Source organism: Mandrillus leucophaeus, unplaced genomic scaffold (assembly GCF_000951045.1).
Source record: "Mandrillus leucophaeus isolate KB7577 unplaced genomic scaffold, Mleu.le_1.0 Scaffold327, whole genome shotgun sequence".
Taxonomy (NCBI): domain Eukaryota; kingdom Metazoa; phylum Chordata; class Mammalia; order Primates; family Cercopithecidae; genus Mandrillus; species Mandrillus leucophaeus.
In genome coordinates, this window is record NW_012103443.1 from 3,632,860 (window position 1) to 3,644,404 (window position 11,545).

Genomic DNA, 11,545 nt, shown 5'->3' on the forward strand with positions numbered 1-11,545 from the left:
ACTTCTCTTCTCACTTCATTTCATTCATTTGATCTTCAATCACTGATTCCCTTTCTTCCAGTTTATCGAGTCAGTTACTGAAGTTTGTGCATTTGTCACGTAGTTCTTGTGTTATGGTTTTCATCTCTATCAGGTCATTTAAGGACTTCTCTGCATTGGTTATTCTAGTTAGCCATTCATCAAATCTTTTTTCAAGGCTTTTAGTTTCTTTGCACTGGATTCATAATTCCTCCTTTAGATCAGAGAAGTTTGATTGTCTGAAGTCTTCTTCTGTCAACTCATCAAAGTCATTCTCCATCCAGCTTTGTTCCGTTGCTGGCAAGGAGCTGTGTTCCTTTGGATGGGGAGAGGTGCTCTGATTTTTAGAATTTCCAGCTTTTCTGTACTGCTTTTTCCCCATCTTTGCGGTTTTATCTACCTTTGGTCTTTGATCATGGTGACGTACAGATGGGGTTTTGGTGTGGATGTGCTTTCTGTTCATTATTTTTCATTTTGACAGTCAGGACCCTCAGCTGCAGGTCTGTTGGAGTTTGCTCAAGGTCCACTCCAGACACTGTTTGCCTGGGTATCAGCAGTGGAGGCTGCAGAGGAGTGAATATTGCTGAACAGCAAATGTTGCTGTCTGATTGTTCCTCTGGAAGCTTTGTCTCAGAGGTGTACCAGACTGTGTGAGGTGTGAGGTGTCAGTCTGCCCCTAGTAGGGGATGTCTCCCAGTTAGGCTACTCAGGGGTCAGGGACCCACTTGAGCAGGCAGTCTGTCCGTTCTCAGATCTCAAACTCCGTGCTGGGAAAACCACTACTCTTCCAAGCTGTCAGACAGGGACATTTACATCTGCAGAGGTTTCTGCTGCCTTTTGTTTGGCTATACCCTGTCCCCAGAAGTGAAGTCTACAGAGGCAGGCAGGCCTCCTTGAGCTGTGGTGGGCTCCACCCAGTTCGAGCTTCCTGGCCGCTTTGTTTACCTACTTAAGCCTCAGCAATGGTGGGTACCCCTCCCCCAGCCTGGCTGCCACCTTGCAGTTAGATCCCAGACTGCTGTGCTAGCAATGAGGGAGGCTCCATGGGCATGGGACCCTCCGAGTCAGGCATGGGATATAATCTCCTGGTGTGCCGTTTGCTAAGACCCTTGGTAAAGCGCAGTATTAGGGTGGGAGTGACCTGATTTTCCAGGTGTTGTGTGTCATGATTTCCCTTGGCTAGGAAAGGGAATTCCCTTCCCCATTGTGCTTCCTGGGTGAGGTGATGCCTCACCCTGCTTTGGCTCTCGCTCGTTGGGCTGCACCCAATGTCCTGCACCCTCTGTCCGACATGCCCCAGTGAGATGAACCTGGTACCTCAGTTGGAAATGCAGAAATCACCTGTCTTCTGTGTCACTCACGCTGGGAGCTGGAGGCTGGAGCTGTTCCTATTCGGCCATCTTGGTGCAGATCGATCCCTTTAATCTTTAAAAAAAAAAAAAAAAAAAGAAATCTAGACTGGGCACAGTGGCTCACACTATAATCCTAGCAATTTATACACATCTAGATGTGTATAAGAGACAGCCTTTAATCTTTAAAAAAAAAAAAAAAGAAAGAAATCTAGACTGGGCACAGTGGCTCACACTATAATCCTAGCAATTTGGGAGGCCGAAGCAAGAGAATTGCTTGAGCCTAGGAGTTCAAGATAAACCTGAGCAAAATGGTGAGATTCTCGTCTCTACAAAAACAAAAAATAAAAATATTTTAATTTTTATCCAGGTGTGGTGGTGTGGGACAGTAGTTCCAGTTACTTCAGAAGCTGAGGTGGGAAGATTGCTTGAGCCTAGGAGTTCAAAGCTACAGTGAGCTATGATCACTCCACTGCACTCCAGCCTGAGATAGACATTTCCCCTGTCTCTATGACAAAATGTGTACATATGTAATCACTGTATAGGCCATATGTTAATTCTCTACTGACCAGATTAAACAAAGATCCCTATTTGTCCATTCAACACAGGGAAAAAGTGTTACACTTCCATATTTCAGAAGTAACCCCAAAATTACCTATTCATTACCTAACTTCTCATATTTTTCTACACCATTTCTAGTTTATTACAATTTCTCTAAATTACATCCATCCTCAGGATGTTTTTGTTAAAGGTGCATGTGTGTATGCCTCTTAATTGCCTTCACTCATTTAAATATTATCATTTCCACCAGATTTACTCACAGAAGTCAGAGTTTCAGCAACTTTTCTCATTGTTGCACCAATAATTATACTGTTAAATGTGACCATTTGTTTTGAACAAGCTCATAATCTATACATTTATTATGTGTGTGTGTGTGTGTATAAATGAAATAAGTGCCAAGCTTTTTTACTTTTACTAAGTGGAGACAGTTGTACACGTCCCAGGAGCTCAATATTTTGTGTGTGAGATTTTTCAGTAACGTTCACTGCTGTATTTTGTATCACTCACTGTATGCTTATCAAAAACTCATTTCTTCTCTTGATATGGACAGTGGGTGTTTTTACAGTTTTCTCTATTAAAAATGCTCCAATATGACTTCTACTTTCATCTAAGATAGAGTGCTGAGTTTACTCTCCCTCTATAATAACTAAAACACTTGACCAAATATATGAAACCACAGTTTTCAAGACCTTGGCCATCAACCATCCAAAAACAATGATCCCAGAACAACAGGGAAAAAAATGAGATAAGTCTTAAGAAGCCGTAGTTTACTGCCTTCTCCAAGAATCCTCAGGTTGCAGCACAGAAAAGAGAAATACAGACAAAGCCTGGTGTGCTCCCTAAGTTGAGGAAACAAAGTTAAGCAGCCAGAATTCACAGGACAGAATACCAGAGGGGGAGAAATAGAACAAAGAGCAAACTCAAGATTTGCAAAGGGATGTAGCAGAGTACCACCCAGCACATGCTCATGACAAAATGACCCAAGGCTAGGGAAAGGGTCATGCCAAAAAATTAGAAGGAACACACTCAAAATTCACACAGGGCTGGAAAACTTAGTGTCTGTAAGTTTTTTATATCTGTATTTATTAATTTTTGCCCTGAATGAAACATGAGGTTTCTGGGTCAGAGACAAAGTTTTAATTACTCAGAGGACAACTTGTGTCAGACCTTCAAGCTCCAGTCCCCCAAAGGGCAATGCGCTGAGGACAAAAATCACTTGTGTGTACCTGGGTTTTGTTTTGTTTTGTTTTTTATTGTTTACAACAGGAGAGCAATCCTGAAATTATGACTCTCACAGCTTTTATAGGGCAGCTGATACATCTGCCCCTTTTCTTTCCAGAGAAAGGGAAAGAGGTGGCTTTTAATATAAATCAAAGCACTTTGGGGGAAAAGAGGTAAAGATTCCTAAGTCAATGACCCTTTGGAATATAAGTAAATAGCTCCAGAGGAGTTGTTTCTTTTTCTTTATTTCTTTTCTTTTTTTTTTTTTTTTCCGGGACAGAGTCTGACTCTTTCGCCCAGGCTGGAGTGCAGTGGCACGATTTCGGCTCACTCCAACCTCCACCCAGGGGAGTTACTTCTAAACTTCTCCAGAGGTCTTAATCTACAACTCCCAAGTCGTTTGCCATTCAAAAATCCTTTAATCCAGGTGTCAGCAAGTTTTGCTCAGAAAGCCCTGATCATGTAGCATTGTTTCTTGACTTTTGTTTCCACCAGCCAAACTGTAAAACATTATATAATTCAGAAGAAATTTGGTAGTCAGAAGGCACGTACCTCGGCAATGAATTTAATTATACCTAGAATAAATGTATGTATGGCCAACCTAAAAATATTAAAAGTATTGCCCCAAGCAATCAAACTATTTCTAACAAGAATACAAAAATATTCAATGCCTAACAAGGTAAAATTTGCAATGTCTGCCATCCCTATCAAAGCTTATTAGGAAAATATAGTAGCCCTCAACAAGAATAAAAATTAACAATTGAAACTGACTCAGACATATAAATGTTTCAATTATCAGACAAGCACTTAAAAATTATTATAACTATATTCCATATGTTCAAAAAGCTAGAGGAAAGATGGAACATTATAAATATGGAAGATATAAAAATATCCTCATTGAAATTCTAGAGGTGAAAATTATAATGCATGAGATGAAAAATGTACTTGTTTTGCAAATATTTTCCCTAGGTTTATGGTTGCTTTTACTTTGTCTCCAGTGTCTTTTGATGCACAGATTTTAATTATATTTTAATATAGTCATATTTATCAATCTTCTTGCATAGTTTGTGCTTTTCATCTTGTGTAAGAAATGTGTCCTCACCATTACCAAGGTCATAATTTTTTTTTACATTTTCTTCTAAAAATATGCCCACTACCCTTAACATAATCCCCACTTTCTGCTTAAATTCACCAGTAATAGTTTAACTGGTACAAAGTTTCTTGCAGGGGAGTACTGTGACAGCTTGCTTTTGATTGAAGAACAGTTCTTCTCTACCAGGAAACATCATTCTCTCTGACCAGGCACAGAATTTCAGGAGAATTCCACACGATATGACGAGTGAGGAAGAGGTCATCAAACCAGCCATATTAGTCACACGGACTCTGGCAATCAGTGGGTTGACAGATAACCCAGCTCTATCATCCTCAAGTCCTTGTAATTGCCTGAGGTCACCAGCCAAGAAGGAAAGTAGTTTATGCCCAAGAAAGTTCTGGATCCATAACAAGGAAAGAAATAACTTCCACTAAGAGTTCTGCTCTCAGGATCCATCAGACTGTACTTGAGAAACCATGGCACCAACCATAAAAGATAAAGGCTTGGTGTTTTCAATGTCTGAGCATGAACAGCTTAAATTTCTCCTGTTAACATATTTCTGCCACGATTCATGATGCTCCCCATTTTATTTCCTGACTCATCTTCTTTAGGAGGTCACACTCAGCTTTTAATGTTCGGCTAGCTTCCTGACTCCTCTTTAAATAAATGAATAATTAGAGGAGGGGATGAAATCTTAATTCAATCTCAATGACAGACTCTGTTTTGACAGAAGCAAAAACAAAGCAGAATAGGTTCTGGAGGCAGGAAATGTCAGTTATCACTACTCCCTTACATTGAAGATTATAATTCTGCTTTTGAAACATCCTTTGAAAATTTCGTATAGAAAGATGCAACTTCTTTAACTGTCTTATTTGTTTTTTTCTTGCATAATCATACCACATTACATTTACAGCATTTTGCATTTATTATTCCAAGTGATTTCAGTGTTATCAATGCAACATTCTTTTGATTGGATTGTTCTTCAAAAGGGAAATTTTACAATCCACTATTTCTTCCCTATATTGCTTAAAAGAATGAGAATGCTATCAGTTACATAGTTCAAAGTACATATAGAAAAAAAAAGGCAACTTTGACCAGAAGAAAACATTTTCTTTAAATTATTGTCTCCCCCTACAAAATTCTGATAAAATTACAACATTCTTTAGCTTATTTCTCAGTGTATGGAATAAATTGAATTTTGTTTTGCCTTGGAGTAGACCATGTACCAGAACAATATTAAATAATCACAATCTGTGGTTTTCCTTTTGGACTTTATTGAAGCATGAACTGTGAGGGGCAATGCAACATTTTTTCTAATTGGCCCTTGTATAAAATTCTAATGCTAGACTCAAAATTCTACCCCAGTTATGAATTACTAGTGAGGTTATGTGAGGTTCTCAAAGCCAGAAAATAGTTGGTTATAATCACAAACAGCCAGTAAAGCCTTGGCCAGAAACTGGTGTTAAAGGGCTTTGAGCAAAATTAAATCCCACGGGATAGGGGTGTTCCACACCTCAGGTTCTAGGCACATCCCATAGCATCGTGACCTGCAGCACTGAAACTGCAGGCCCAATCAGGACCAGGCCTAGAAGATATTTCCCGAAAATAAGGTGCTTCCCAAAGAAAGAGGTAGTGATCGAGATGGTGTCCATCTGCAAATGCAGATGTTTTGCTAATGCCTTCTTGTCTCTCAGAAGACACTATACCCTCATTCTTTATTGGCCAGAACAACTTAGATGGCAACATAATCAGAACTCCACAAAAATACACTGAGGAAGGCCAAGTTTATGTTTGTGGCTGTCTTATTTGCCTTATAATCTCCCCTTCTTTTCCTCTTTATTCTCCTGGCATGCAGAACCTTCAATAGCGTTCCCTGACTGCCCAACCATTTCCCTGGGCACTTACAGAGGCCTGAGTTCTCTAAGCAGAAAACTCATCCCTCATAGAATTCATTTGCCCTGTTCCCATGATTACAGACTCCCTGAGAAGGACCAAAGATGAGGGCAGTGTAAAAATTGTATGTCTTCTAACTCAGAGATCCAGGGTAACCTACTCAGGCTGCAAGCTAGTATTATGAGGGGCTAGTGGGGAACAAACCACAAACTAAAATTATAGGTCATGCCTGAATGTAGGGTAGAGAAAATTACCCCAAACAGCAAGTCACTACTTTCTAAACAGGGAGATTTTATATTTTTAATTTCATTATAAAAAACTGAGGGATTTCTGTTCTTTATATGAAAGTTCCAGAGTCCCTAATGCAGAGACAGAGAGCAGGGGTAAAGTACTGTCTACAGTGACAAAATCAGCAGACACTGAGGGCTGAAGGAGACACAGGTCTCCCTCCAATCTGTCTTCATTTATCTGGTTTCTACCCATCGTTCCAGCAGTGAGCTTAGTGTGATTGTCTTCCAAACGCTCCTCTGTGTTCTATCCCTACCCCACCATCCCAGTAGGATTTTATGCTTTCCTTAGCCATGCCTGTGTCATAGTTTTATTAGGCTGGTGCAAAAGTAATCGTGGTTTTTGTCATTGAAAGTAATGGTAAAAACCGCAATTACTTTTGCACCAACGTAATACTATGCAGTCCTGTCACCACTCATGTATTTCTCTGTCGCTCATCATAATGTAAGCATCATGCAAATACGCTCTGTCTTATCTAACCTGTTATCATGGGGCTTGGCATAGGCGTGGCATATCATAGGTGTTCAAACAGTGAGGTTAGGAATGCATAACCTCATATTCACAAAGCAACCACATTGTTCATTCAGCTTTATGTTCATACCAAATATTGGATAACCAGAAGTATGAACAGTTAAAGGTAACAAAAAGATGCAGATGGTACCACCGATACATTATCTACTCTATTAAATATTCAAGAATGTGTCTTAGAACAATTGTCTAGAATGTATTATCAGTCTGCCTGGATTCTGATAAAAATGGAAGGCAGTGAAAAGAATGTGAGTGTGTTTGTCAGGTAAAGATATTTTGCTGTTGGCCTTTCCCATGCAGTGGGTGGCATGGGGCTCACTCATCTTTCACGGTTGCCCATAGATAATATTGGCTTTTCCTTGGAGTCATGAACTTTGCTTGTGAGTCAGGAAGAATCTCATTGTTTGGCCACTCAGGGAGTGAGATATCTAGCCCAAAGGCTAGGTGCTTCCAAAGATTCTGGCAAGAGGAGCAAATAGACAATGTCGTGCTATATAGAAGCATGCCTTGTGTGGGAAAGGGAGGGAGGGAAGACTGTAGAAAGGCCTTTGCAAGCCAGAGAAGGTATCAGATGAAAAAAGAAGGGTAGTGCATGCTATCCAAGCAGGGGATAGAAGGGACAAAAGACACAGGACAAATCTTTTGGGACCAGGCAAACAGGGATGAGCAGCATCTGGAGAAAGAATTCCACGACCTGTTGGCTCTTCTCCAGATACTTCCTGGTGTTGAGCTGGCTCCAGACAGGCAAAAGCCTTCATTTACAGCTGGTAAGCAATATTGTGGTTGTAACCAAATCCTCTGGGAGTTGGTAAACCATTTCCATGATTCTCATGAAAATATGCTTTGTTACAAAGTGAGACTGTATCTGCTCAGCTACAGGGTTCATAGAAATTTGCTACAGCATCCCTTGCCTTTGAAATACCAAAGGACCCAAATGTCTATTTTAAAGTTAACATCCGCTGCACCTTAACCAAGAACAATGACAGTCCAAGGACCAAGTCCAATAATCACCAGTAGTGCCTCATATATAATTACTTGGTGAACATGACTAAATAGTTTTGGCACCAAATCTATGTCAACTTATCATGTATGGGAAAGTATCAATATCTATTGAGCAAGCAGGGTGCCAGGCGTTACGCTGGAAATTTTACCTAGTCATCTCATTTAATTCTCATAAGTAATCTATGAGATAAGACTTTACAGATAAGGAAATTGAGGCTCCAAGAGGTGAATTAAATTGCCGGTGACTGCACAGCTAGGAGGTAATAGAGGTATATTTTGTAGCTGTGTCTATTAAACTCTTTCCATTTGCAACAATAATAGCAAAAATAGTTGTGGCAAATATTTATATAGTATTCTGTCCTCGAAACACTTAATATATGTTAACTTAAATCTAATACCTCAAACCATGAAACTACTCCAAGAAAACATTGGGGAAAATCTCTAGGACACTGATCTGGGAAAAAATTTATTGAGCAATACTCCACAAGTACAGGCAGCTAAAGCAAAAGCAGACAAATGAGATCACATCAAGTTAAAAAGCTTCAGCACAACAAAGGATACAATTAACAAAGTGAAGACACAACTCACAGAATGGGAAAAAATATTTGCAAACTACCCATCTGACAAGGGATTAATAACCAGAATACATAAATAACTCACACAACCCTATAGAAAAATATCTAATAAGCCAGTCAAAGGATGGCCAAAAGATTTGAATAGACATTTCTGAAAAGAAGGCATAGAAATGGCAAGCAGGTATATGAAAAGGTGCTAAACAGCATTGATCATCAGAGAAATGCAAATCAAAACCACAATGAGACATCATCTCACTCCAGTTAAAATGGCTTGTATCCAAAAGACAGGCAATAAAAAATTCTGGCAAAGATGTGGAGAAAAGGGAACACTTGTACACTGTCGGTGGGAATGTAAATTAGTACAACCACTATGGAGAATTGTTTGGAGGTTCCTCAAAACACTAAAAATTGAGCTACCATATGATCCAGCAATCCCACTGCTGGGTATATACCCAAAAGAAAAGCAATCAATATATCGACAAGATATCTGCACTCTCATGTTTGTTGCAGCACTGTTTATAATAGCTAACATTTGGAAGCAACATAAGTGTCCATCAACAGGTGGGTGGATAAAAAAAAATTGTGGCACATATACACAATGGAGTACTGTTCTGCCAGTAAAAAGAAGGATATCCAGTCATTTGCTACAACACGGATGGAATTGGAGATCATTATGTTAGGTGAAATAAACCAGGAAAAGAAAGACAAACATCACATGTTCTCACTTATTTGTGGGATCTAAAAATCAAAACAATTGAACTCATGGACATAGAGAGTAGAAGGATGGTTGCCAGAGGCTGAGAAGGGTAGTAGGGGGTTGAGGGAGGTGAGGATAGTTAACGGAAACAAAAAAAGTAGAAAGAATGAATAAGACCTACTATTTGATAGCACAACAGGGTGACTATAGTCAATAATAACAGTACATCTTTTAAAAACGTAGAGTGTAATTGGATTGTTTGCAACTTGGGATAAGCACTTGAGGCGATGGATACCCCATTCTTCAAAGTGTGTGTTTGTATGTATGTGTATATATACACACACACACACACACGCGTAAGGAAACTGAGGTTAGAGAGTTGAAGTAACATGCCCAGGGTCGTAGATATTAAAGGGAAGGGCTGGGATTAAATACAGGAAGTCTGATTCCAAAAATCACACAACAGAGACACATTCTATTGTCTCTATTGTCTCTGTTTTCAAATATTTGAGAACTAAGTGCTTTTCATAACTGTGAACATTCTAGACATTCTAGGGAATGTCACAAAATCCAAAATGGCATCAATAAGCATCTAAAGGGAAATGTGCCTGGCCAGAGTCTTAGGGATGAGGGATGTGACAACCCAAGTAACTGAATGGGAAAGCCCCTGAAACTTCTGTCAATATTATGGTTCTGCAACGGACTCCCACTCTGACCCCTGACCTTAGCCCGACACCTCCTGCTGGAACTTTGGAAGTTCAGGACAGAAGCCTCAAAGGATTCTGCAGAAGCCTTGCCTCGGTGCTGAGGCAGGATCTACCTCCAACATCAGCAGCTGCCCCACTTTAGGACTCCCATACCTTCTGCTTGCCAGATCTAGATTTGAAAGATGGGAAAACATATAAAATCTATAAAAACCGAGCATGCACTTGATAGGCAGAAAAAAGTTCAGGTCTGAAAGGTTGATGGGGCACCCTTATTTTCCAGGACTGCTTGCAATGTGTCTCATGAAGAACTCAGTCACCTCTGAAGGACGGGCTGCCATGGGAACAAAGTGAGCTGAAACATCTGGAAGCCACGCAGAGTGAGTGATCAACCATCTTGGCTCGCCAAGGACTGAGGGGGCTTCCCAGGACAGAGAACTTTCAATGCTAAAAACCAGTTGGTCACCCTCCACCCATGTAATGGTCAACAAGAACCCCAGGGATTCCTCTGCATTCCAGCCCATTCCATTCATGCCATGCTATACCATTCACAGCTACAGAGCTGCCCAGTCATGCACACGTGTTCCGACTGTGAGCATTTGGACACGCACTTCAGCGCTTACTGCTATAACCGCAGCACCCACTTCCTTAGAACAGTTGTTTTATTTGCAGCCCTGGTCTGCTTAAGTCAGATGAAATTATTTTCACAAGTTACTGTCTCATAGCCAGAGAAGAGGCAGAGTTTGATGGCTTGTTTAGAATTTAACTCTATCACCTTGAGTTGCTGAACCTTTGAATTGGTCACAGAATAAATTGCTATCAATCTGGGTTATGAATGATGATGCATTTCATCATTTTCATTTTTATTTTTATTTCGAGATGGAGTCTTGCTCTGTCACCCAGGCTGGCGTGCAATGGCACTATCTCGGCTCACTGCAACCTCTGCCTCCCAGGTTCACACCATTCTCCTGCCTCAGCCTCCCGAGTAGCTGGGATTACAGGCGCCTGCCACCAAGCCTGGCTAATTTTTTGTATTTTTAGTAGAGACGGTGTTTAACCAGGTTGGCCAGTCTGGTCTCAAACTCCTGACCTCGTGATCTGCCCACCTTGGCTTCCCAAAGCTCTGGGATTACAGGCATGAGCCACTGCACCTGGCCACATTTCACCATTTTTTAAATTCTCAGTTACAAAGTAGTACCTGGAACTGCTTCCAAAAAAAAGTTTTGACTAATTGTTTCACATTCAGTTTTTCAACCCCTGTATATAATTAGCTTCTTGGGAGTATGTATCTGTCTGTGGGCAGGGCCACCTGGTGTTCCTTGGGAATCCTGAAGATTAGGCAACTTCATCTATGAGCATTTAAAGTGCAGTCAGCCCCATTTAAAAATGACCATTATAAGCCAAGCTGAGCCCCTGCCTTTAAGAGAAGCCTCAGTCGAGGGTCAGGTGTGGTGGCTCCTGCCCATCTTACCAGCACTTTGGGAGACTGAGGCTGGTGAGAAGATTGCTTGAACTCATTAGTTCAAGAACACCCTGGGCAACATGGCGAAATCCTGTCTCTACAGAAAATACAAAAATTAGCTGGGTGTGGTGATGTGCACCTGTAGTCCCAGCTA